We start from the raw sequence: 26,474 nt of genomic DNA on the forward strand, positions 1-26,474 counted from the left end.
CTACAACATCAGGAGGATCAGACCCTACCTGACTGAACACATGGCCCAGCTCCTGGTCCAGGCTCTGGTCATTTCACTCATTGACTACTGCAACTCCTTACTGACTGGCCTGCCTGCATGCTCAGTTAAACCTCTGCAGGTGATCCAGAACGCAGCAGCACGTCTGGTCTTCAACCAGCCCAAAAGAGCTCATGTCACTCCGCTGCTAATCGCTCTCCACTGGCTTCCAGTTGCAGCGCATCAGATTCAAAGCTTTGCTTCTGGCTTACAAAACAATAACCCAAACGGCTCCGGTCTACCTCCACTCCTTAATCCAGAGCTACACTCCCTCTCCACAGTTATGCTCTGCCAGTGAAAGACGCCTAGTGCTCCCACCACAAGGTGGCGCCACATCAGTAGCTAGACTCTTCTCCTCTGTTGTTCCCCGGCGGTGGAACCATCTACCAAACTCCGTCCGAGCCGTAGAGTCCTTATCCACTTTTAAAAGCAAGCTAAAGACTCAGTTGTTTAAGGAGCATTTCCACACTTAGCTTAACTCTTCTACTCAGAATGAGTTAGAAAGATTTGTCCAGCTCGTTGGCTCAACCAGGTACTGAAGAAGCTGCTGCACTTATGGCCAAGATGATGCTGTGTGATGAAATCGTGATGTTGTATTTAAACAAAATGACTTAAAAACACACACACACACACACACACACACACACACACACACACACACACACACACACAACCGTTCAAAAGTTTGGGGTGACTTTGCCATGGGATTCAATAGGGAAGTGACTCCAAACTTTTGAACGGTAGCATTTAATTATGACATCCCATCTTGTTTGATTTCTTGTTTGTGTTGTTCTTACTCTCAAATGTAAGTCACTTTGGATAAAAGCATCTGCTAAATGACTGTAGAATAGAATAGAATAGAATAGAATAGAACAGAATATTTTTTATTTTTGTTTATTTATTTATTTTTGCAGGGACAGTACAATTTAACATTATCACCCATTAGGTAACAGATGCAGTGTACACAAGGCTTCTAGCCAAAGGCTAATTTAATAGGTTCTTAATGCGGTTTATTTCACTAATGAATATATTAAACTGAAATTCAAAGGAGAGGTTAGTGGCTGTACACTTTGTGATGGGGATACAGAAGATTTGGATCATCTTTTTTTCTATTGTAATTCTGTTAAGTGGTTTTGGGAGGGTAAGTGGAGCTGGCTGCAGACCAGGGAAATGAATTTGCCCCACGTGACCGTGACTATTATTAGCTTTGGTGCCTTCGTCTACAATAAAGAATGGGATCTTGTGGTTAATAATTTAATTTTATTGGAAAAATATTTAATTCACAAGTGCAAATTTTATAAATGTAAACCAAATTTAATTTATTGGAGAAATGATTTAAGTTTATTTATGAGGTCTGTGAAAACAGTGGCCAATGATTCAGATATTTTTCTTTATTATTATTACTATTTATTTATTTATTTATTTATTTTCTTTATTTTAGCTCAATCTGTGTTCTGTTGGTTACAAGAAACAATTGCAATGTTTATATGCATTTGATGTAATAATAATAATAATAATAATAATAATACATTTTATTTGTTGGCGCCTTTCTTGACACTCAAGGTCACCTTACAGGATAAAACACAAGAGTAAAACAAATCAATAAATACATTCATAAATTAACGGACACATAAAACAATAATAAAAGCAGTGTGCAATATTACAGTCAGTATGCCAGTTTGAACAGATGTGTTTTGAGTTTGGATTTGAACAGTTGTATTGAATCAGAGTTATGGAGGTCTGGGGGGAGGGAGTTCCAGAGATGAGGAGCAGAGCAGCTGAAAGCTCTGCTCCCCACGGTAACAAGGCGGGCGGGGGGACGGTGAGGAGGATCTGAGGGAACGGACTGGTATGGAGACATGGAGGATATCAGAAAGGTAGGGAGGAGCAAGGTGATGGATGGCCTTGTAGGTGAACAGCAGGATTTTGTAGTGGATGCGGTAGGTGACGGGGAGCCAGTGGAGCTGCTGCAGAACAGGGGTAATGTGATGGGTGGAGGGGGTTCTTGTGATGACCCGGGCTGCTGCATTCTGAACCAGTTGAAGTTTATAAAGTGTTTTTTGGGGAAGACCGAACAGAAGGGAGTTCCAGTAGTCGAGACAGAAGGTGACAAGACTGTGAACGAGTATGGCGGCGGTGTGAGGGGTGACGGAGGCAGTTGATATTACGAAGGTGAAAATATGCTGACCGGGTTATACTATTGATATGTGATGTAAAAGACAGAGTGCTGTCGAGGATGACACCCAGACTCTTTACCTGAAGGGAGGGGGAAATGGAAGAGTCATCAATGGGAATGGAGAAACTGTCAGATTTGGAGAGAGTGGATTTGGTGCCTACTAGTAAAATTTCTGTTTTGCTGCTGTTTAGTTTAAGAAAATTTGAGGTGAACCAGGACTTAATCTCTTGAAGACAATCTGTGAGGGAAGATGGTGGGAGGGTGGAGTTCGGCTTGGTGGAGAGGTAGAGCTGGGTGTCATCCGCATAGCAATGAAAATGTATGTGGTGTTTTCTAAAAATATAACCGAGGGGGAGGAGGTAGATGATGAACAGCAGGGGCCCAATGACAGAGCCCTGGGGCACACCAGTGGTGACTGGGAATGACTGGGAGGTAAATGTTTTCAGCTGGATGAACTGAGTACGGCCAGAGAGGTATGATTTGAACCAATTGAGGGGGTTGTGAGTGATGCCGATGGAGGAGTCTATCCAGAAGGATGGAGTGGGAAATGGTGTCATCCTCCTTGATCTGCACTCAGATCAAGGAGGATGAGAATAGATAAGAGACCGGAATCAGCTGCCAGGAGGAGGTCATTAGTGATTTTAAGTAATGAGGATTCGGTGCTGTGGAGTGGGCGGAAACCAGATTGAAAATGCTCATACAGATTGTTGTGGGATAAATGGGCTTGGAGCTGAGAGGCAACTGCTTTTTCCAGGATTTTTGAAATAAATGGGAGATTGGAAATGGGACGGAGGTTGTTGAGATTGTTGGGATCTAAACCAGGTTTCTTAAGTGTAGGGGGGATGACAGCTGTTTTTAACAGTGAGGGAACCAGTCCGGTGGTGAGGGAGGAGGGAATGATGTGGGTAATTAGAGGTGCCAGTGAGGACGCAGATGCTTTGACAAGGATGGTTGGGAGGGGGTCTAATCGACATGTGGATGATTTGGATGTAACTGTACATATGTTCAATAAAGTTATGTTAAAAAAAAACTCTGCTTCCCTCGACGTCGCCTGCTTCCACTTACTGACTGTGAGACTCCCAGTAAAGAGAAAAAGGCTAGCTGGCTGGGCCAGCCTCTGGAGGCCAACAGAAAATGCTGCTGGCTGATGAAGGCAGGTGGAGAAGTGAAGCAGGTGAGTTCAATGAAAGAGAAAAACACAAACGACATATGATGGCAGACAATCCGGCTGTCACAACGTGTAGCTGATTGAACTGTGTGTTGTAGGTTTGATCGAAGCACGGATGATCTTAAAATGTTTGGGTGCACTCCATCAGACCTAAAAAGTGAGGGACGCTTCCAGAACAGATTGAAATTATTGATAAAATCTATACTAAAAGACTTGCATGTGTTTTGGAGCATCATATTAAGATCAGGAGGTTTGCTAAAACGAATTGCGCCTCCGTTCAGAGTAGGAAGCGGGTCCTGTAAATAGTTAAAAAGAATTCAAATATGCAACTAATACAATTCAAAATTCTGCATAGAACTCATTATACAGGACAAAGGATGTTCAGGATGGGTCTGTCTCAATCAAACATCTGCTCACACTGCAATGAAAACACACCTGACAACTATTTCCATGCCTTGTGGTCCTGCACACCTGTCCGCAGGTTCTGGCTTAAGGTATGCGAAGACATGTCAACGTGGTTTAAATGTAATATTCCTGCAAACCCCGCACTGTGTCTACTAGGTGACTTGGGTGACATTAATGTGGTAATTAACTCTGCACACATGATACGCACAGCATTATGCATTGCAAAGAAAACTATCCTTGTGAACTGGAAAACCAAAAATAATCTGTATATTCAGCAGTTTAGGAATCTCTTAGTAGATCAGTAGTGAGACCATGTCTGCCTCCTCAAACAACCAGTTAGCTGAATCTCATTCCCTCTGGTCCCCTGTGATTGGCTCCATCAGTGCAGGAAGAGGACTGTGACCTCGTCGCTTTGTGGGTTGGATAATGACGGGGGGTGCCTAATGGCTGCAGGTCCTTGGTGGTTTCCCATGGTGGGGATGTCTGGGCTGCTCCGCTGTGGGGCGGCTCTGTGTCCGGCCCTGTTGGGCTGTAGGGCCAGTCTATGGTTGGGGTCGCCTTGGGCTCTGGTGCCTTGGGTGAAGGGGTTGGTTGGTGCCAGTGGGTTTGGGCCTGACTGTGAAGAGAAAAGGGGGAGGGTGTCGGAGGAAAGGAAAGTGGTTGATGGTGCTCTGGTTCCTGGGTGTGCGGCCGGAACATTAGGGTGGGTGCTGGCCCATGCCGGGTGGTTGTCTAGGGGCCTGGTCCTCCTGGGCGTGATGTGGGCACTCTGCCTTGGGTAGAGGTGAGGACTTCTGGGCTTTGGAGGACCTGGGAATTGTGCTCTGGCCACCCTTGCTGGCCAGTGCCCGGCATTGTTGGTGCCTGTGCCCCGTGACCGCTGGGGCCTCAGGCTGGGGCCTCAGACTGGGGCCTCTGGAAGGGTCCGGGGTCATCTTTGTAAAGGAGTGGCTGGGATTTATGCTCCAGGATTGCTGCTGATGGCCTGGGTCTCTGAGCCACCCTGGTCTGCCTCTAGCTTCCGCAGAGGAGTGGTCACATTTGCATAATCACATAATTCAAAATAAATTAATAAGATTAAAAAAAGCTCCTCTTGGCAAACAAATTTTATTCAGCACAACACAGCAGCCAGACCATCATCCTGCTGCCACCATGCTGGCCAGGACAAGGTAGAAAAAAAACTAAAAACACATAAAATAAATAAATAAATAAAGTTCTTAGACTCCTTAGACAAGACCCGTAATGCTACTGCCTAACCACCTTCAGATTTATGTCGCTTTGGAGAAAAGCTTCTGCTAAATGACTAGAATAGAATAAAATAGAATAGAATAGAACAGAATAGAATAGAATAGAATTAATGGCAGCAGTATCTCGGCTATGTTGGCCACAGCCATGTAAACAATTAACTGCTTATGTTGTCATACAAACTGCACAAACCTGATGCTGTGAGCCAAAAACACCTGTTCTGAGGACAGAAGGTGTTACGATGCTACTGAGGACACGGCAATGTAAATGATTTTTTGTTAGCATTCTGATTGGTCAGAGGCAGGGATCTACAGTGCGTCAGTCATGTCTGCATTTTCTTGAGGCAGTGCTATTTCTCTAAACGGTACCTTGTGGTCGTGCCCGGGTTCATGTAGACATGGCTTAAAACAGCCTGAACTCTTCTTATACAAGTTCTTTCTAAAGCTGAATTTCTCTCAACAGTTATAATATCTGGAGCATATATAGTGATTAAAGGACTTCTGCGGCATTCTTTTTGGCCTTTTCCTAGTCTCCTTCCATCTGGCTGTGGTATGAGCCTTAATATCAGCCCTATGATCTGCAGAGGATATGAGAGGAGAACAGATCTGTAATTCCTCTGTCTTAATGGAGATGCCAGATGAGCAAACTGGAGAAGCAAGAGGGAGTAAGAGCTAACACAAGTGACGTTAAAAAGGATGTGTAAAGCAGAAACAAGAGGAAGGTAGAAGCCATGGAGGAGAAAAACAATGTGTGGAAGGCTTTAACGAGTCTGCAGCTCCTCTCAACTGTAACTGGGGTCTGCAGATCCCAACAGTAAATGCGCTGGTGGGGGTGTATGTGCCAACTTCTGAAACAGTGGGCAGTGCATGATTTACCAGACAGCCGTCAGCATTGTCAGCATTGTAAGCATTGTAGTCTTATTTACTTGGAAAGGCAGATCCCGCGCCAACAGGGACCTAAATAACAGCCTCCAAAACTATTTAACTAGAGACTCAAAGCGCTAATAATGCGAATCATGGCCTCTTCAGTATAATCACTTCTGTATGAAGGGAAGTTAGCATGTCTGATCTGTTAAAATCTTATGAGCTCACTAGTGTTGTGCTAGTTACTGAAAAAAGTAACTAAACCAAACAAATTCATAGTGTCTTGTTCTTAAATAGTCTTTGGTTTGGTTTCATATCAAACATGTCATCTGTCACACACGTGACATGTTTTAAAGTCAATCTGCCAAATTTGACAGGTCGACCATGTTGCCTGCTGTGGGAAAATCATTTCATGGACTGGGAAAATACCAGGGTCATCCACAGCGAAAACAACAGACATGAGTGCTGGATTACAGAAGCACTGGAGATTAGAAAACAGGCCCAGATAACCGTGAACCGGAACGAGGAGGCTTTCCTGCTTACCCACACCTGGAGCAACATCCTGAAACAGCAGGCAGACAGCAGGGGCTGTGGTTGATCTGTCAAATCAGCGTAGTTGTTACTGATCAAATTAACGCTGTTACAGTAACGTGTTACCAGCCAACACCTGGTCTCGGGTGGATCGGCAGGACTTAAGTTTTAATTATTCAGTCTAAATGCAGACAGTTTAGCTCCTGCAGTGAATCGCTTGCCTTGATCCCAACTGCTTCCCCTAAAACCTGCCACCACCTTTAAGAGACCTGTGTTTAACAAAGGTTAAATGACAATCTAACCTTTGCTACTCCACTACTATGTGATGTAGACGTATAACACAATATTTTTATGTGCTAATTATCCAAATGCCATGCCATTCCTGCAGAAGGCAACTCATGCTGCTTGTCAACACAGCCATTAGGTGGGATATTAAAAGGAGTTCATATTTCATCCCTTGTCCTCCACTGAGAGCAAGACTTCATGATCAAATCAAATCAAATCAAATCAAATTTTATTTATAAAGCACTTTTCATGCAAAGGCAACACAAAGTGCTTTACATAGTATAAATGAATGCATATTAAAATGAAAAAAAAGAAAATCACAGAACAAAAACAATAAGCCATTTACACACCCAGTTATGTGACAGATTAAACACCTTCCACCCGCCCCCCCTCACCCATCCACACACACACACACACACACACACAAACTCCTAATATCTGTCTCTGGCTTGGCGCTGCTGTGAGGAAACGGCATTTTTGGGGACCCATTCACACCAGGAGCCAGTCAAGTCATGTTTGCAGAGGGCGGACCAAGCAGGCTTGACTCCCAGAGTTTCGGATCCCCATAAAGAAACACTGGAGTTAAAAATGTTAAAACAGTTAAAACAACGATAAAATAGGGAAACAGTTAAGAAGCTACATCAACAGTCTCTGCAGCCCTGAGGCTCTCTGGCAGGCTGTTCCACAGTTGAGGACCAAAATGATGAAACGAGGTTGATTGATTGATGATTAAAACAACGATAAAATAGGGAAACAGTTAAGAAGCTATAATAAAATATAATAAAATAAAATAGATAAATGAGACAGATAAGATAAGATAAGGTGAGATAAATAACAGAAAATGAATAAAGTCAAATCAAAAGGCTAAACTAAAAAGGAAGGTCTTCAGCCTCTTCTTAAAAACATCAACAGTCTCTGCAGCCCTGAGGCTCTCTGGCAGGCTGTTCCACAGTTGAGGACCAAAATGATGAAACGAGGCCTCACCATGTGTTTTAGATCTAACTTTGGGAATAGTTAAAAGGCCGGTACCAGAGGACCTCAGGGTCCGCGAGGGCTCATAATTTGAAAACATGTCAGATAAATAAGAAGGCCCAAGACCATTACGACATTTATAAACAAGTAAGAGAACCTTAAAATCAATCCTGAAGCACACGGGGAGCCAATGCAGTGATTTTAAAACCGGTGTAATGTGTTCCTGCCCCCCGGTCCTCGTCAGAACTCGTGCTGCCGAGTTTTGCAGTAACTGTAAACTAGAAATAGACTTTTTGGGAAGACCAGAGAGCAGGGCATTACAATAATCTAGCCTGCTGGAAATAAAAGCATGCATTAGTACCTCCGTGCTGGCAAGAGAGAGAAATGGGCGAACTCTGGCGATGTTTTTAAGATGATAAAAGCCTGTCTTTGTGACATTTCTGATGTGTGAAATAAAATTCAGCTCAGAGTCGAAAAGGACACCCAGATTTCTCACACACTGAGAGGGTTTGAAGTTTTTCAGTCTGCAGGAAATTATCTCTCTCTTGTCTTCAGGACCGATGACTAAAACCTCAGTTTTGTCCTGGTTGAGCTGCAAGAAATTCACTGCCATCCATGACTTTATGTCTAAAATACAGTTTAAAAGGGTGTTAACTGGCTCTAGGTCATCAGGAGACACGGCGATGTAAAGCTGTGTATCATCAGCATAGCTGTGAAAATCAATGCCGTGTCTCCTGATGACGTCCCCAAGTGGCAACATGTAAAGATTAAAAAGTATTGGGCCTAAAATTGAGCCTTGGGGAACCCCACATTTTATGTCATAGATTCCTGAAGAGCATGTATCCATACTCACCAAGAACTTTCGATCAGCCAGATAGGAGTAAAACCAGTTAAGAACAGTACCTGAGAGGCCCACCAGACTTCTCAGTCTGTCTAATAAAATCTGGTGGTCCACTGTATCAAAAGCAGCACTAAGATCAAGTAGCACCAGGACAGTAAGTTTCTGAGAGTCCAAATTACGTCTAAGGTCACTGACAATCTTTAAAAGGGCCGTCTCGGTACTGTGGTTTGTCCTAAAACCAGACTGATACTTTTCTAAAATATTGTGTTTGTTTAAAAACCCATGTAATTGAGTATAAACAACCTTTTCTATAATTTTACTTAAAAATGGTAGATTGGATACAGGTCTGTAGTTGTCAAGGATGTTGCAGTCTAAATTACTCTTCTTCAGAAGAGGCCGCACCACAGCTGTTTTACAGGCAGATGGGAAGACACCTGTCTGAAGAGAGCAGTTTACAATATTTAAAAGCTCAGACTCGAAAAAACCATAAAATGTTTTTAAAAGAGATGTGGGAATGGGGTCTAAAAGGCAGGTTGTTGGGTTTAGCTGGGAGAAAACTCGACCAAGCATCTCTGCATCAACCAGGACAAAACTCTCCAGTGTTTCTTTGGCTAAAAACAATGCTTCAGATCTGTTAAAACTAAAATTTTGTTGTGATACAAGACTGGATCTAATAGCATTGATTTTACTTCTGAAGTGACATGCAAAGTTCTCACATGCGTTGGCTGATGGCGGCATGGTGGACTTGTTACCCCCAGTATTTATTAAAAGGTCGATGGTTTTAAAAAGGAATTGGGGGTTGTTTTTGTTATCTGTAATTAGGTTTGAGAAGTAGTGTGTTCTTGCCTCTTTAACAGTTTTATTGTAGTTTTTGAGTTGTTCACGTAAGATTTCATAATGTATTGTGAGTTTGGTTTTTCTCCATTTTCTTTCAGCTCTCCTGCAGCCTTTTTTCAATTTTCTAATTTCTTCATTTCTCCATGGAGTTTTTGATTGTGTTTTTAATGTTTTTGTTTTAAGTGGAGCTACTGAGTCAATGGCAGATGCCAGTCTTTTGTTAAAATTATCTACAGTAAAATCACATGATGCAGATAAAATCTGAGCAGGAGTTCGATTTAAAATGTCAATAAAATTTGCAGCCACTTCAGAATTAATATACCGTTTCCTCACAGTTCTCACCGGGGCCTGCCGCTTGCTAAAACTGGTGATGTTAAAAAATACACAGTAGTGGTCTGACACAACCAGGTCAACAACAGAGGACACACCAGTGGACAGGCCGTAGGTTATGACCAAGTCCAGGGTGTGTCCCCTGTTGTGTGTACACTGTGTGACGTACTGCTTAAAATCCATATTATTTAAAAGGTTTAAAAATTCACTGGTATGGGGATTACCACTATTGTCGATGTGTAAGTTAAAATCACCAGTTATTAAAATCTTGTTGTATTTGATATGTATGGTAGATAAGAACTCAGAAAATTCTTGAATAAAACCAGAGGGAGGATTTGGTGGTCTATAAACTGTTATAGCTAAAATAGGCGGATTGCTAAAAACAAAGGAATGATGCTCAAATGAAGAATAGTTTGTCAGTATTATTGGTTGTGCGGATAATGACCGTTGAGCAATTGAAGTTGTTCCACCACCCCTCTTACCTCCCCTGATAGAAAATAAAAAATTAAAATCTGGTGGGGAAGCCTCGGTGAGAATAACTGATGCATCAGCGCCAAGCCAAGTTTCTGTCAAAAAGAGACAGTCAATGTTATTATCTAAAATCAGATCATTAATAATAAAAGATTTATTTGATAACGATCTTACATTTAAAAGAGCCATTCTAAAAGTTGTAGGTAAGTCCAATTTTGAGGTTGTTGATGATGGATCTAATACAGGAGTTGTTTGTATAGGACTGAGACATCTGTCAGAGCTACGAAAATGTAAATGGGAATGTTGATAATTTCTACTGGTGATGTGTACTGGAATATGATGGATAACAGAGACGGTGTTAACTGGAAAGGATGTGTTCTGACCGGATTGTCAGTCTGAAAGAGCTTTGCAGGATTGAAGGGTGAGATTAATGTTCAGAGCAAGGAGTTGAGAACCTGCATAGTTGGGGTGAAGGCCATCTGATTGGAAGAGGTACGGTCTATTGAGAAAGGTGGTGAAATTATCAATGTATGGGATATTAATGGAGTGACAGTAATGTTTTAACCAGATGTGGAGTTGACGAATTCGGCTGAACTTAATGTCTCCAAAACGTGGTAAGGGTAGTGGTCCAGAAATGATGCACTGTGTATTTAGCTGTTGGATGTTGTGAATGAGGTTGATAAAATCTGCCTTCAAAGTTTCTGACTGTTGGAACTTGAGATCGTTTGTACCTGCATGTATTACCAGAGTTGTGGCTGTGGGATGTTTATGAGTCAGTTGGTGGGCAGAGTTGAAGATGTCATTGACTGTTGCACCTGAGTGGGAGGATGTGTGGCACCTGTTCATGCGGATGTTTTGAACGATGGAGTCACCAAGGACGAGCACGCGAGGACCAGCTCCAGCCGGCAGCCTCACAGGATCCACGGCACCAGCAGCCAACATGGGAGCCTCTGCAGTGGCAGCCAAAGGAGGAGAGACCACGGCGGTATCAGAGGCAGCAGACGCCGGAGACGAAGCTCCTTCCCTGGCAGGGTATTTCCGGGCGGGGCTGCGGCGAGACGCGGCGGTTTCCTTTACCGCGGCTCTGAGGAGCTGTCGCCGCTTTGTGGAGGATGAGCCCCGGGATGACCGCCGGGAACCGGGCGCCTTGGTCTGCGCAGAGCCGGTGGCTGGTGCAGTGTTGGTCGGCTCCGGACCGACAGCGCAGCTGGATATCATCCCCTCGTCAGGAGGCGGTGCCGACAGGACCTCGAAGCGGTTTGATAAAACCAGGGCGGATGTTTTCTTGGTGCGGCATGTTACCTCGGACCAGAGTGGCGATCGTTTAGGTGTGGAGCTGGATGAAGGCCGGGGAGAGGTAGCGAGATCCCATGGCACGGTGTCCTGAAGTGCCAATTTCAGCGAGGCTATGCACAGTGACTGCTGGTGGGCCACATCCAGCAGAGAGTTAAGTATTTCACTCTTGGACCTCAGCTCTTCTGATAGCTTCCGGATATCTTCCCTCAGGTTAGTGATCAGTTTGTCTTTTGGTTCCAAGCAGTTATCCGGAAGGGTAGCCATCTCAAACCGATAGCTAGCAGTGGCTGGGGCTTGTTGACAGCAGCGTTCCCACGCTGTCAGTCGGCGGCTGACAGTAAAAAGCGAGGAACTCGCTGGTTAAAATTAAAAACAATCCTTCTCCACCGTAAAAAGGGAGCTAAACGTTCGACTGGTAAAAGGTTAAAAACGATATAAAAAACCGTTAAAACCAGATAAAATCCTCAGTCAGCGGCATTAGTAGCGGTGCTCCTCTGCAGACTTTCAGCAGGTGTGATGAGTAGCAATCACATAGAGCACCCTCTGTATCTGTCCTCATTGCTCTGTAATTTGATGATCTCTGACGTGTGTTGATAATGTGATGATGTGAGTTGACTCGGGCTTCATGTAGGACTCAACACAGAGCTCCTGTAACTAGCTTATTCCCATTAGCCTTCATCACCCCCTGGCTGCTCCTGCATGTTGGCAGCCAAAGTCACCAGTGAAAGCTGCCAGCTAGACTGGGTGAAGAGAACATGTGGGTACACAGAGTAGGTATAAACGGTGGGCAGAGCTTGGAGAACACAGGGTGGTAGTGCTCTGGACTGAGATTAAAAGGAGCTATCACAAGTTTTCCAAATGGAGTTTCATCCATGACTTGTTAGACTTGGGGATGTGGGAGTAGAAAGGGTTTTTGAGACACTAACAGGTTTGGATTAGCATGCTGGATGAGCAATTAAAGCTGGGAAGTTCTTTGACTGAAAGCAAGATCTTTTACTGAACAGGAACTTTAACAACTGAGCAGGATGCGTTTCAGTTTGGAAGATAAGGGTGTAGGAACAGTTGGAGGCCTTCGTCTCCAGACGCAGCTATCAAGATCCCTCTGCTGACGATGCAGTCTCAATTCTGATCTAACTGCAGGAAAAAATGAACAAACAAAACTGAAATGCTACCAAGACAATACCAAACCAGAGGGTGATGACGAGAAGTCATGTTGGCCAATCAGAAGACTGACCAGCAGTGTCCTCAATGACGCATCATGACACATTCATTCTTCACTATAGTGACCCTTTAACTGTACATTTATACCAAACCTGTAGAAAAATATTGTTAAAAAGATTAACACCAGCACAAACTGAGCTACATGTACCAGTGCCATGTAAAAAAAGGAGTTACCACTTTCTATTGTGACACTATCCACACAGATGGCAGTGCACATCAGATGCTGCAAACCAGAAATGCTGGTTATCATGTTCAGACATAAACGGTACAGCCTTGAAAGCTGTTTTCCTACATGGTTGTTTTCAGAGGCCAAAAACTGTGTTTACATGTAGACAATTCAGGATGTATTCAGGGACATCAAAAGGATGCATCTGTCCATAAAAACTCTTTCTCTCCTAAGCCTCGTCTCACCATCCACCACCAACGTGGACAAGATTTTCTAAGAATGGGCGGGACATTTTCCAAGAGATCTGATTGGTCAGGAGGTGGTATTTTTATTTTTGTTGATCTCTTATCTAGAACATGATCTGCTCTGGAGCAGGTTAGCCGTTCAGTATAAGTTACCATGGTGATTTACCTGGTAAGAAGTGAACCAGCGTTGTAGGACGGAAAAACCCTGGGTTAACCCTGAAGTTACCTCTATAGGAAAAATCCAGCTTTGTAGTACAGGCCTCAGGACTGACAGCCATGAGTGGACCTGGAGAAACAGCTGAGACTCCTGCATCACATTGTCAGCATCACACTGAGGCCAGATATCCTGCTGGTTTCTAAGAGCAGCAAGAACATCATTACCATGGACCTGACAGTGCCATGTCAAGATCAGGGCTAGAAGGCAAAGTGCATGCCCATCGAAAAAGGTTGTAGAAAATTTGAGGGTCATTCACTTTGCTGCGTTACTAGAAGAACAATCAATAACATCATCAGAGCAGCTGAAAAAGCTTCAAAATGGCTCTGGATCCAGAGAGGAGATCCATAGGAATTAGTGCATGCTATCTGATTACATGTAGTGGTCTGATCAACCGTAGACGAGTACCTGGGGAAGGGTGTGTGATGATGAAAGACAAAAAAATACCTGAGGAACCCAGGTTACATCACATCATATTCTCACTTCAATCACGTAAAACTCGAATGAAATGCGACATGACCGTTCAGATGAAACCGGCTCAGATTTCTCACTGATCAGGTCTTTAGGAAAGCAGAGGACTCCGGTGTTCTTTCCACACATCCATCGAACATCATTTACAGCAGAATCACCAATAATCAGAGTTTCAGGCCCAGCCTTTAGCTTTCCCTATGGCCTTTTCCTTTCTGACCAGTTATCAGTCCTCACCTTGCAGTCCTGGGATACATGGTCTTCCAGTCTCTTCAGCCTTCCCAGTCTGGGTGTCCAGTCCTGTTTCCTACCATGTAGAGGGTAGAAGAGGTCCTTTGTTTTGTAGGGAGCGGAGGCCAGTCGCGTTCATCTCAGACTTTAGCTTGTTGCACCGGCCTGTGATACGTTGTCCTCACTTTTCCAGAAGGCAGGATTTATTTTCTGGCTTTGTACCAGTTCCAGGGAGGGTTGTTACATGATGATTTTTTGTAATTCACACAGGCTGTCTCTTTCTTGGTAGTGTTATCTGTGCCTTTTAGCCGTCCATTTACTTCAATATTGACTTCAAGGCGGCAAACTTTCTCCTCCAGTGATGTTATCATCTTAAATACGTCTTGGTAGTCATTTGTGGAGATGGAAGACATCTTGCTGCTCATTGGCTTAGCATTAGCACCTTTCCAAGCTACTTAGCTTTAGCTGAGTGCTACATGCAGGATTCAGCTATGTGTAGGCCATGGACACGGCGCGCTGAAGAGAAAAGAACTATGAAAATGTTACTGTTTCTATTAAAATGCTTTAGTCCCAGAGATTTATAGGTACGCAGAAGCTACTGTGGGTGGGTTTGTAGGTAAAAAAAGGAATATTACAAAAAAAAAAAAAAAAATCAAAGCTATGAGCAAGAGCAAGCAGCAAGCAAGTGTGTGAGGAAGCAGAAAACATTGGTGCAAAAGATTCATAAAAGTTTTTAACTGACTCTGGGAACAGAAAGTAGACCTGACCCTGATGACCTGAGGGATCTAGTTGCTTCATAACAAACCAGAAGTTCCTAAATGGATTCTGGTCCTAAACCATTCAGGTCTTTGTAAACTAACAGCCAGTGTAAAAATCTAAGGATTATAGTTCTTGGATCTACTTTCCTGGTCTTAGTGAGGACTGGAGTTCTAGGATCGAGTTTCCTGGTCTTAGCGAAGACTGGAGATCTAGGATCTACTTTCCTGGTCTTAGTGAGGACTGGAGTTCTTGGATCTACTTTCCTGGTCTTAGTGAGGACTGGAGTTCTAGGATCTACTGTCCTGGTCTGATTGTTTAGACTAGCGTGTGCTTTGAAAACGTTTCGATATGGATCTGATTAAGTACCAGTGGTTGGGGTTTGAATAAATCTTATATGTGCTTTTCAGACTGTAATTAAAAGATCTGACATGGGTCACATATGAGCAAAATAGTCGGATTTGAGTCCCTTTTGCCTGCAGTGTGAACAGTACCAAAGATTTCTGCAACTTAATAATAATAATAACAAATTTTATTTTTTGGCGCCTTTTTACACCCAATGTCACCGTACACAAAAGGAAAAATAAATAAATAAAAATAAATTACATAAAAGTTAAAAACAGATTAAAAGACATTGATATGAAAATGACATAAAACAGTCATTTACATGAGTTATAGGGAGTAGTCCAGTTTAAACAGGTGGGTTTTGAGTGCAGATGTGAATGATGGAAGAGAATTGATGTTCCGAATCTTGGGTGGGAGTGAGTTCCAGAGTTGGGGAGCGACTGAAGGCTCTGCTCCCCATGGTAGAGAGACGGGCCGGGGGAACAGTAAGGTGAACAGAGGAGTGCCAATATGGAGGAGATTGGACAGATAAAGATGGACCAGATTGTGAATACCTTTGAAAGTGAGGACCAGTAACTTATAGTTGATTCGGTATTTCATTGGGAGCCAGTGGAGTTGCTGAAGTACAGGGGAAATATGTTTAAAGGAAGAGGTGCGAGTCTGGATACGAGCAGCAGAGTTCTGGAGAAGCTCCAGTTTCTGAAGTGATTTATTTGGAAGACCGAAGAGGAGTGAGTTACAGTAGTCGATGCGGGATGTGACATGACTATGGATAAGGATTGCGGCAGCATGTGGAGTGAGTGATGAGCGCAAACAGTTGATATTATGAAGGTGGAAGTAAGCTGGCCGAGTAATGCTATTGATGTGGGCTTGAAATGATAGGGTGCTGTCGAGAATGACACCGAGGCTCTTGACCTGAGGGGAGGGGAAAATTGTAGAACTGTTAATGTTGATGGACAAACTGTGAGACTTGGTTAGAGTGGAGGCCGATAAGTAGAACCTCAGTTTTACTGCTGCTGAGTTTGAGAAAATTGGAGGAGAACCATACTTTGATTTCCTGGAGACAGGCAGCGAGAGAGGAAGGTGGAAGAGTGGTACGATTTGGAGGAGATGTAGAGCTGGGTGTCGTCTGCATAGGAATGGAAGATGATATTATATTTATGGAAAATGTAGCCAAGGGGGAGAAGAGAAGTGATGAACAGAAGGGGGCCCAGGACTGATCCCTGGGGTACATCGGCCGAGACGAGGAGTGACTGAAGTGTGGGCCTTAAGTTAAATAAACTATGTGCAGTTGGAGAGACACACTATGTACTTCTAAGTGCAGAAATATGTTTTAGCCTCTTTTTCCACTATTGAAGATTCAAGGTTCAAGGAATCTTTATTATCCCATGAGGGTAATTTGCTGTGCAGCAAGCAGTAAAAATCTGTAAAATTATCAGTCAGTGCACAATCACACAAACAACAGAAAAATATCTAAAAAGACTAAACAGATAAAAACAGAAAATAGAGCTACGAGTTCAACAGAGCAATGGCTGCAGGGACAAAAGAATATTTGTGCCTGTTAGTCCTGTACTTGCAAATGTATTGAAATATGTTACTGTACATTAACCTGGTCTGATACTGCTCTCCCTATCTTCCTCATCCTTCATGCTGGTAGATGGTCTACTGTGGGACAGTAGAGAGAATACAGTGATGCATGTTTGAGTAAGACTGCTTAGTGACAAGAGTCAATGCATTACACCACTAAGACTAACACCAATCTGCAACCGCCATAGTCTGACTTCAAGGCCTCACCACTAGCTGTATTTTGCAGACAAATGCTAGTTGGGTATTTATGATGGTCAACATTTCATTATTAGCCTACAATAAATACAAGGTAACTGTGAATGCTGTAAGGCCTAACATGGAAAAAAGTTCTATTTGTGGGGCTACAGAATAATGTACTGGGCTAATATAGCTTGTACCAGATCTGGCTGCCAAACCACATTGTGGACATTTTTAAAAACTTGAGGTTCCCCAATCATTGTAAAGCACTTCGAGTGTTTAGAAAAGCACCATAGAAATATCAGGAATTATTTATTATTAATTATTAAAAGGCCTTAAACAGTTAATATGACTCTGGTCTAGGCTCTGACCTTTCTCCTTCATCATCTTCCTCCTCATCCTCCTTGGTGCTTGATGGCTTCATCCAGGCCAGCAGAGAGCTGCTTCCCTGAGCTGCCTGGTGTAGCTCCTTTAACGTCTTGTTTCTTAATCTCTCTTTTCTAGGCTGCAGTTGATAGAAGCCGAGGCCAACAGTGTTATAGACTGCTTAGAATAATGCTGCTTGGAATAAAGAAAAAAATAGTTTTTTAAATTATTACAATCTGTGACAGAAGAGATGGACAACTGGAGAACACTGTGCGATGTGGTTTATAAAATTGTGAAAACTTCACGGAAGAAAAAGCCAAATATACCTGCGTTTGTAGCAACCACTTAGCCTAACATCTGGCAAGTTACCACTGATCATGGCTAGGGCCTAGCTCATTGAGCGGGCAGTCGGCTAATTTAGACTCAACCGTTCAGGCTGTAATGAGACAGACAGGCTACTTTACAACAGGGACGAATAGTTGGTATCAGGCTGAGTTTAGGAGCAAAAGGTGTCTCGAATAGTTCAGCGTTACCTGAGTAGTGGCAGGTGGAGCGGTGGGAGGTAACTTCGCGGACGGTCCAGCTGTTGCAATACACATGCTTACAACGCGCCTCGTTGGTGCCCGCTTTGCATGATCACGTTGCCAAAGAAACAACGGGAACGTGTGTGTAAGTATATATACAAACAGTATATAAAAATAATTCTGATAAAAAGGGCACTTTTTCAGCTCGATGGCAAAAGTAAGTGCTTCAGCACCACCAACGCTCTATCTGTGCACGCCAGTGCTCATTTGTATAAAAACGAATAATAAAGGTGACAGCAGCCCCGAGGGGATCCAGTGGAAGAGATGAGGGTGTCTGACACAACATCATGAATTCCCACACAGTGTGGCCGTTCTTTTAAAAAGTCAACCAGCCAGGATACAAGTCCCTTAAGCTTTCTGCTAAAACATGTGGCTGAATGCAATTAAAATCATATGTGATGTGCATGCGTATCCCTGCTTCAACACACCAGACTCAAATTAATTAGTCATTGTGCAGAACTTGATTGGCTGTTAGATCCATTTAATTTGATGCACGTGTGCTGAAGCAGGGATACATGCAAAACCTGCTGGATTGCGGCCCTCGTAGGACCGAATTGAATAGCCCTGCTCTAGACACTGCTAGAAACAAAATGGCTCCATCACTGTCTACCGTTGATGAGCTGAAACATACAAACCCTGACAGGCAAAGAAGACATCCATAAACTCGCTGACAAACTGAGGTCCAAGAACGAACTGCTTAATAGGCTGCTGGAGTTGGCCCACCAGCAGCGCTCAATGCATATTGCCTCACTGAAGGATAAGGAGCCTTAGAACACCTCACATCGAATCTTGAGCTTAATACCATACAGCCTGCTCTGGTCCGAAGTTGTCTGCTGCAGGAAGAGGGTCTCGGGCCTTATCCCTTCAAACCGCTTTGATGTCCTGTCAGCACCTGTGTCCAATGGCGGGTTATCCAGCTGTGATCTGGTAGCTGCCAGAAGTGGGGACTTTGCACCGAGCAGCAAGCGACCCTCCACGCCTCTGTCCACACTCACACAATGGAGAGTCCCGGCACTCCTGGAGGTTGTCCTTAGCAAAACGTCGGCAGCTCCTGAGAGACGCGGTGAGTGAACACTCCAGAACTCAGCATCGCTCTGCTCGGGAACCTTCTTCTGAAGGGGCTACAACCACTGCATTTTCCTCTAAGCCTGCTGCAGGGATCTCCACCACAAGGACCACTGGCTCCTTTTCCATGTCGCCTATGTCAGGAACATCTAACCCCAGGGAACACCTTCTCCTCTTCTGCTGTTGCTGCGGTGGCCTCCAGAGCATCGCCTTCGGTCACTGCCTGGAGTGCGTCAGCTGTCAGAGCCGGGTCTAATGGCCAAAGCGCAGATGCTTCATTGTGTGATCATCTATGTTCAGACATGTCCGAGTCAACAGCTGCCGCACATTCTGTTACCTAGGTGCACTTGTTAATGACATTACTGACTCCACCTACTGGCTTTCCCATCAACAGCTCTATTGAAGTGTCTTATTCTCACCATTTCATAATTAGAATTAATTCAAATTACACAGATTAGGATTATACTGGGTTGCAGCTTAAGCAGACTGCAATTTGCTAAGAGTAGTGAATTTTAGACTCTATGCAGGCACGCATAGGTTTTTACCATATACAGTTCTTCGTGTCTTAGGTGCCGTAAAGACTGGACTTCAGGGCACAACCTCCTATTTGTAAACATATGTGTCTCCACAGGATTGGTCAATTTAGGACTAAGGAATGTCTTTGTCTGAAAGGTATATAAAGGTGCTTCACACATGTAGTTTTGGGTATCATATTGGCCAGATACCTCACATTATTTCTGCAGAAATCAGTTCAAGATGTCACTTTTTGTAATAAACCATCATTTTTTATTATACATCAAGCTGATGTCCGGAGCTTTTCTTTTACCTGAAAGTATTTTGACACACCACTAGCTTAAAGTTATTTATTACAAAATAGCATGATCCAGAAGAGAAGATCTTCATATGATGAAGTCATCATATCACACACACACACACGCACACACACACACACACACACACACACACACACACACACACACACACACAAAGCACTAGCACTACATGACAGCACCTGGGTCCACCTGGACTCCCAGCAGTCTGACTACCACTTAATTATGACGTCCAATCTTGTTTGAATTCTTGCTTGTGTTGTTCTTTCTCTCAAATGTAAGTCACTTTGGATAAAAGCGTCTGCGAAATGACTGTAGAATAGAATAGAATAGAATAGAATCACAGAAACGACTATGAAGACACCAAGGACACCAAAAAAAGAAATGACAGTACAGCACCGAGAAGAGAGGAGAAGCTGTACCATAAGATGGCTTCACAAAACTACAGAATGTTATCAAAGACAATAAACTACAAAAAGCCATCACAACCACATCACCTGCTTCCACAAAATAAGCTCCATCAGCTTTCCATACGTCTTCTCATCCTTTTCTAATAGACCGTACCTCTTTAAATCAGATGGCATTCATCCAAATCAAACTTTTTCCATGCATATCGATCTCACACTCTGCTCCTGCAAATTATTCTCGGATTGACATCACAGCCAGAACACATCCCCAGTCTAACCCAACCTTCCTCACCATCATATACCAATACTCGTCACCAACAGGCATTACAAACACACTCAGTCACATATTTCTATCATTCGGTATTTCCATCCCATTTCCACAACCCAACAAATTCTGGATCCGTTTTTCAACAAAAGAACCTACAACTACATTTTAGAGTTACTCCTCCAGATCTGGTGCCAATCAGGTGTGGGCATGCTCATTGGTCCCCGACTTGGTGCCTGTATGTTGGGGTTTACCCCAGTTGACGAAAGGGTAGCCTCCTTCTGCCTTTGGTCCTGACTGTTGTTTGTGCCCCGCTATCTGAATCTGAGTTGTGTTTTGTTGTTGGACTTCATGGACTGTCCATAACAAACACCTTGTTCAGACATAAGAGTGCCCACATGTGCACTTGGCACCAGGACACTCTAGGCTGCAGTTCGATGATCGACTTTGTAGTCGTATCGTCGGACTTCTGGCTGCATGTCTTGGACACTCGGGTGAAGAGAGGGGCGGAGCTGTCAACTGATCACCACCTGGTGGTGAGCTGGTTCAGATGGTGGGGGAGGATGCCGGTCAGGCCTGGCAGACCCAAGCGTGTTGTGAGGGTCTGCTGGGAACATGGGGCAGAGTCCCCTGTCAGAAAGAGTTTCAATTCACATCTCCAGCAGAGCTTCAACCATGTCCTGGGTGAGGCGGGGGACATTGAGTCCGAGTGGGCTGTGTTCTGTGCCTCTATTGTTGAAGCGGCCAGCTGCAGCTGTAGCCACAAGGTGGTCGGTATCTCGTGTGGCGGTAACCCCTGAACTCGTTGGTGGACACCAGCAGTAAGGGATGTTGAAGGAGTCTTATCGGGCCTTTTTGGCCTGTGGGACTCCAGAGGCAGCTGATGGGCATCGGCGGGCTAATCAGAACACAGCTTTGGCGGTTGCTAAGGCAAAAACTCAGGCATGGGAGGAGTTTGGAGAGACCATGGAGAATGACTTCCAGAAGGCTTCGAGGAAATTCTGGTCCGTCATCCGACGGTTCAGGACGGGAAAGCAGTGCTCCATTAACACTGTGTACAGTGGGGATGGGGGGCTGCTGACCTCGACTCGGGACGTTGTGAGATGGGGGAGGGAATATTTCGAAGACCTTATCAATCCCACCAACACGTCTTCCAATGAGGAAGAAGAGTCTGGGGACTCTGGCCTTAGTTCTCTCATCTCTGGGGCTGAGGTCGCTGAGGTGGTTAAAAAGCTCCTCGGTGGCAGGGCCCCAGGGGTGGATGAGGTCCTAACCTTTCGATGAAATTGTGATGTTGTATTTAAACAAAATGCCTTACAAAAAAATAAATAAAGAAAAAAAAGATATATATGCACTGCCTCTAGCACTACATGACAGCACCTGGGTTCAACTGGACTCCCAGCAGTTTGACTACCACTTAATTATGACGTCCCATCTTGTTTGAGTTCTTGCTTGTATTGTTCTTACTTTCAAATGTAAGTCACTTTGGATAAAAGCGTCTGCTAGATGACTGTGGAATAGAACAGAATAGCATAGAATAGAATAGAATAGAATAGAATAGGTCTGCCCTGAGTTCCTTAAGGCTCTGGATGCTGTAGGGCTGTCTTGGCTGACACGCCTCTGCAGCATCGCGTGGACATCGGGGACAGTTCCCCTGGACTGGCAGACTGGGGTGGTGGTCCCCCTCTTAAAAAAGGGGGACCGGAGGGTGTGCTCCAACTACAGGGGGATCACACTCCTCAGCCTCCCTGGTAAGGTCTATTGACAGGTGCTGGAGTGGAGGGTCCGTCGAATAGTCGAACTTCGGACTGAGGAGGAGCAGTGTGGTTTTCATCCCGGTCGTGGAACAGTGAACCAGCTCTACACCCTCTTTAAGGTCTTTGAAAGGGCATGGGAATTTGCCCAACCATGATATTCCATCACTGATTATACAAGCAGGCAGTGGTCAACGATGAATTACATTTCCCCCAATAAATTTCTGTCTAATGCTTCCCATGACACATGCTCATGACAATACAAACCAGGTTTGCCTGAAGCAAATTTAATTATCAACTCCCAGGAAATCAAAGATCCAATTCTCAGCTATAATCCACCAGAACAGCGATGCTTTTAACAAAGGGACATGCTAATGAAATTAGCGTAAATGGAAAATTCATGTTACATATGTCAACACGTGCTGAAACCAGTGTCCAAATGAGTTCTGTACTGGAAGCTGCAAAAAGATGCTCATTTCTTGTTTCGTTTCTACATGATCAAACCTATTAGGACAATAATGAAAGTCTGACATGTTTTTAGTGTTTCTGTTGTTTAAAATGAAGAACATTATATGCTACTATTATAGCGGCACACTTGGCTAACAGGACAAATGGAAAACACTGTTAATTGTTAATAGCGGGAGCACGTTGGAAACATTGTGGTTTTTCATTCAGCCAGTGGTCTCTGTGGATTTCACATCAACCTGGAAAATGGAAAATAGCCCCAATGTGCTGGTTTTTCTTTAATACTCCAAGTGTCATTTCTTGAACCCTGTTTCCACTGAAATATTGTTAGAGAGTGTTTGATAGGAAATAAAAATACAAATTCAGCCTCCATGCCACTACATTTCCCTGAATTCACACCCCATTCCCAGCCAAATGAAGAGAAGAATAAAATGCTTTAGAGGAACCCGGGCCTGTAATCTCCATCTCATTCCAACTTAATTTTCAGGGAAGTGCTCAGTACAGAGCACAGTACTGTGCTGTTGCTAAGAAGATCCAGTCCATAGGCTAGAGAAGGAGACATCTTCTCCTTGGAGTGAAAAAGTGTGAGTGGACACTGAAGGAGTAAGAGGCTGAAGGCAGAGAGGGACGATGAGCACATCCGGGGGGTAGATATGCTGGGAAAAGGAGGGAGAAATAGAAACAAAGAGGGAAGGCTGAAATCTTAACGAGTAGACATTGATTTAGGAAGGAGCAGGGCAGTGGATTGATCTTTGACCTCGGTGTGTGACAGGCCTGAGCTCAGAGGGAGGATTAAGGTAATCAAGAGTAGTAATGAGAACAGAGCACACATTCATGAGTACCGACAGCCGCCTGTACCTGGGCATCATCTTAGTCTGTGGTGGCTTACTTCAGCATGACAGAAGGGGGCCATCGCAGACAGATATAGGGGCGTGAAATGAAGCTGAAGGACAACCTGTCCCTCATTTAATGGGTTCACAGCCTTTGTCCCACTTTAGGACATGCCGGTTTGCTGTTATACATTGCATTTCAATCATATTTGACGGGAATAGATTCAAGAAAAGTGAAGATATGATAATAATTAAAAAACTATATATGGTTCAAATTATATTAATGTTATGTATATAATATTGATGTTTGATCCAGAGCATTTTGTGCTACTTTTGAACACTTGCTCCCTTTAGCTTTACTTCTTATAATAATATTATAGTTAATAATAATTTAGTATAAAAGATATGAATAAAGTAGATGATGGATTTAACGAACATCGTGTGAATGCTGGACCAAACCTAGAAAAGGTCATAAAGACTGATGGGGCAACATTAGATTCTGTAGCTTCTGTTGAGAAAACTTATTCTATGTTCCTAAAAGCAGTGGACAATAAGAAAATTTAGAAAACTGTCAATGGGTTTATGAATAAAACCAGTGTGGACTGGGATGGCGCTGACATTGCAATGGACCGGGATGGCTCTGAAATGGCAATGGCCGGGATGACGCTGACATGGGAACGGATCGGCATGTTGCTGACATGGTAATGGACCGGGATGGAGCTGACATGGCAATGGACCAGGATGGCTCTGACATGGTAACAGATTGGCATGCAGCTGACATGGTGACGGACCGGGATGGCTTTGACATGGTAACGGAAAGGGATGGCTGTAACATGGCAGTGGACCAAGATGGTGGTGACGTGGCAACGGACCGGGGAGGTGCTGATATGGTAACGGACCGGGATGGCTCTTACACGACCAAGGACCAGGTTGGCTCTGAAATAGCAACCGATCGGGATTGCGCTGACATGGCAACGGACCGGGAGGGCGCAGACATGGAAACGGATCGGGATGTAGCTGACATGGCAACAGATCAGGATAGCGCTGACATGGTAATGGACCGGGATGGCGTTGACATGGTAACGGATTGGCATGTAGTCAATGTGGTAACGGACTGGAATGGCACTGACATTGTAATGGACCGGGATGGCGCTGACATGTCAACGGAATGGAATTGCATTGCCATGGTAACGGGCCAGGATGGCTCTAACATGGCAACTTATCAGCATGTAGCTGACATGGTAATGGACCAGGATGGCGCTGACATGGTATCGGACCAGGATGGCGCTGACATGGTAACGGACTGGGATGTCGTTGAAATGGTAAAGGATCGGCATGTAGCTTACATAGTAACGGACGGGGATGGTGTTGACCTGGTAACGTATCGGCTTGTAGCTGACATGGTAATGGACCTGGATGGCGTTGACATAGTAACACACCGGGATGTCGTTGAAATGGTAATGGACCAGGATGTCGTGACGTGGTAACGGACCGGGATGGTGCTGACATAGTAACGGACCTGGATGGCGCTGACACGGTAACGTATCGGCATGTAGCTTACATGGTAACGGACTGGGATGGCTCTGACATGATAACGTATCGGCATGTAGCATAGACGGTAATGGACCCGGATGGCGATTATTATGGTAAAGTATCAGCATGTAGCTGACATGGCAATGGACCGGGATGGAGCTGACATGGTAACGTATCAGCATATAGCTGACATGGTAATGGACTGGGATGGTGCTGACATGGTAACGGACTGGGATGTCGTTGAAATGGTAAAGGATCGGCATGTAGCTTACATAGTAACGGACGGGGATGGTGTTGACCTGGTAACGTATCGGCTTGTAGCTGACATGGTAATGGACCTGGATGGCGTTGACATAGTAACACACCGGGATGTCGTTGAAATGGTAATGGACCAGGATGTCGTGACGTGGTAACGGACCGGGATGGTGCTGACATAGTAACGGACCTGGATGGCGCTGACACGGTAACGTATCGGCATGTAGCTTACATGGTAACGGACTGGGATGGCTCTGACATGATAACGTATCGGCATGTAGCATAGACGGTAATGGACCCGGATGGCGATTATTATGGTAAAGTATCAGCATGTAGCTGACATGGCAATGGACCGGGATGGAGCTGACATGGTAACGTATCAGCATGTAGCTGACATGGTAATGGACTGGGATGGTGCTGACATGGTAACAAACTGAGATGTTGTTGAAATGGTAATGGACCGCGGCGGCGCTGACGTTGCAACGAACCGGGATGGCTCTGAAATGGCAACGGCCGGGATGACGCTGACATGGTAACGGATTGGCATGTAGCTGATATGGTAACGGACCGGGATGGAGCTGACATGGCAACGGATCAGGATGGCGCTGACATGGTAATGGACCGGGATGGTGCTGACATGGTAATGGACCAGGATGGCGTTGACATGGTAACGGATTGGCATGTAGCCGACATGGTAATGGACCGAAATGGTATTAACATGGTAACGGACCGGAATGGCGCTGACATGGCAATAGACCGAAATGGTATTAACATGGTAACAGACCGGAATAGCGCTGACATGTCAACGGAATGGGATTGTGTTGATGTGGTAACGGGCCGGGATGGCTCTGACATTGTAACTGATCGGTATGTAGCTTACATGGTAACGGACCGGGATGGCTTTGACGTGATAACGGATCAGTATGTAGCTGACGTGGAAACAGACCGGGATGGCGGTGACGTGGTAACAGACTGGGATGGCTCTGACATGGTAACGGGTCGGAATGTAGCTGACATGGCAACGGACCAGGATGGCTCTGACATCGCAACGTATCAGCATGTAGCTGACATGGTAATGGACCGGGATGGCGCTGACATGGTATTGAACCAGGATGGCGCTGACATGGTAACGAATGGGATGTCGTTAAAATGGTAAAGGATCGGCATGTAGCTTACATAGTAACGGACGGGGATGGTGTTGACCTGGTAACATATCGGCTTGTAGCTGACATG

The 26,474-nt window shown here is 44.5% G+C and overlaps 1 protein-coding gene across 5 annotated transcripts in view; it reads right to left on the reverse strand.

Annotated features, from left to right (window-relative positions):
• pdzrn3b (PDZ domain containing RING finger 3b) overlaps nucleotides 1–26,474 on the reverse strand; it is a 170,071-nt gene that overhangs the window by 43,716 nt on the left and 99,881 nt on the right. The window contains exon 1 of one of the 5 annotated variants that reach the window (XM_041980563.1): nucleotides 17,259–17,277. The exons of 3 other annotated variants lie outside the window; for them this stretch is intronic. The gene's annotated coding sequence lies outside the window, so the exon portion shown is untranslated. Of the gene's footprint in view, nucleotides 1–14,028; nucleotides 14,089–17,258; nucleotides 17,278–26,474 lie in introns of those variants that run through there. One more of the 5 variants, XM_041980561.1, reaches the window with a different exon arrangement.

This window comes from Melanotaenia boesemani, chromosome 3, assembly GCF_017639745.1.
Source record: "Melanotaenia boesemani isolate fMelBoe1 chromosome 3, fMelBoe1.pri, whole genome shotgun sequence".
Taxonomy (NCBI): Eukaryota; Metazoa; Chordata; class Actinopteri; order Atheriniformes; family Melanotaeniidae; genus Melanotaenia; species Melanotaenia boesemani.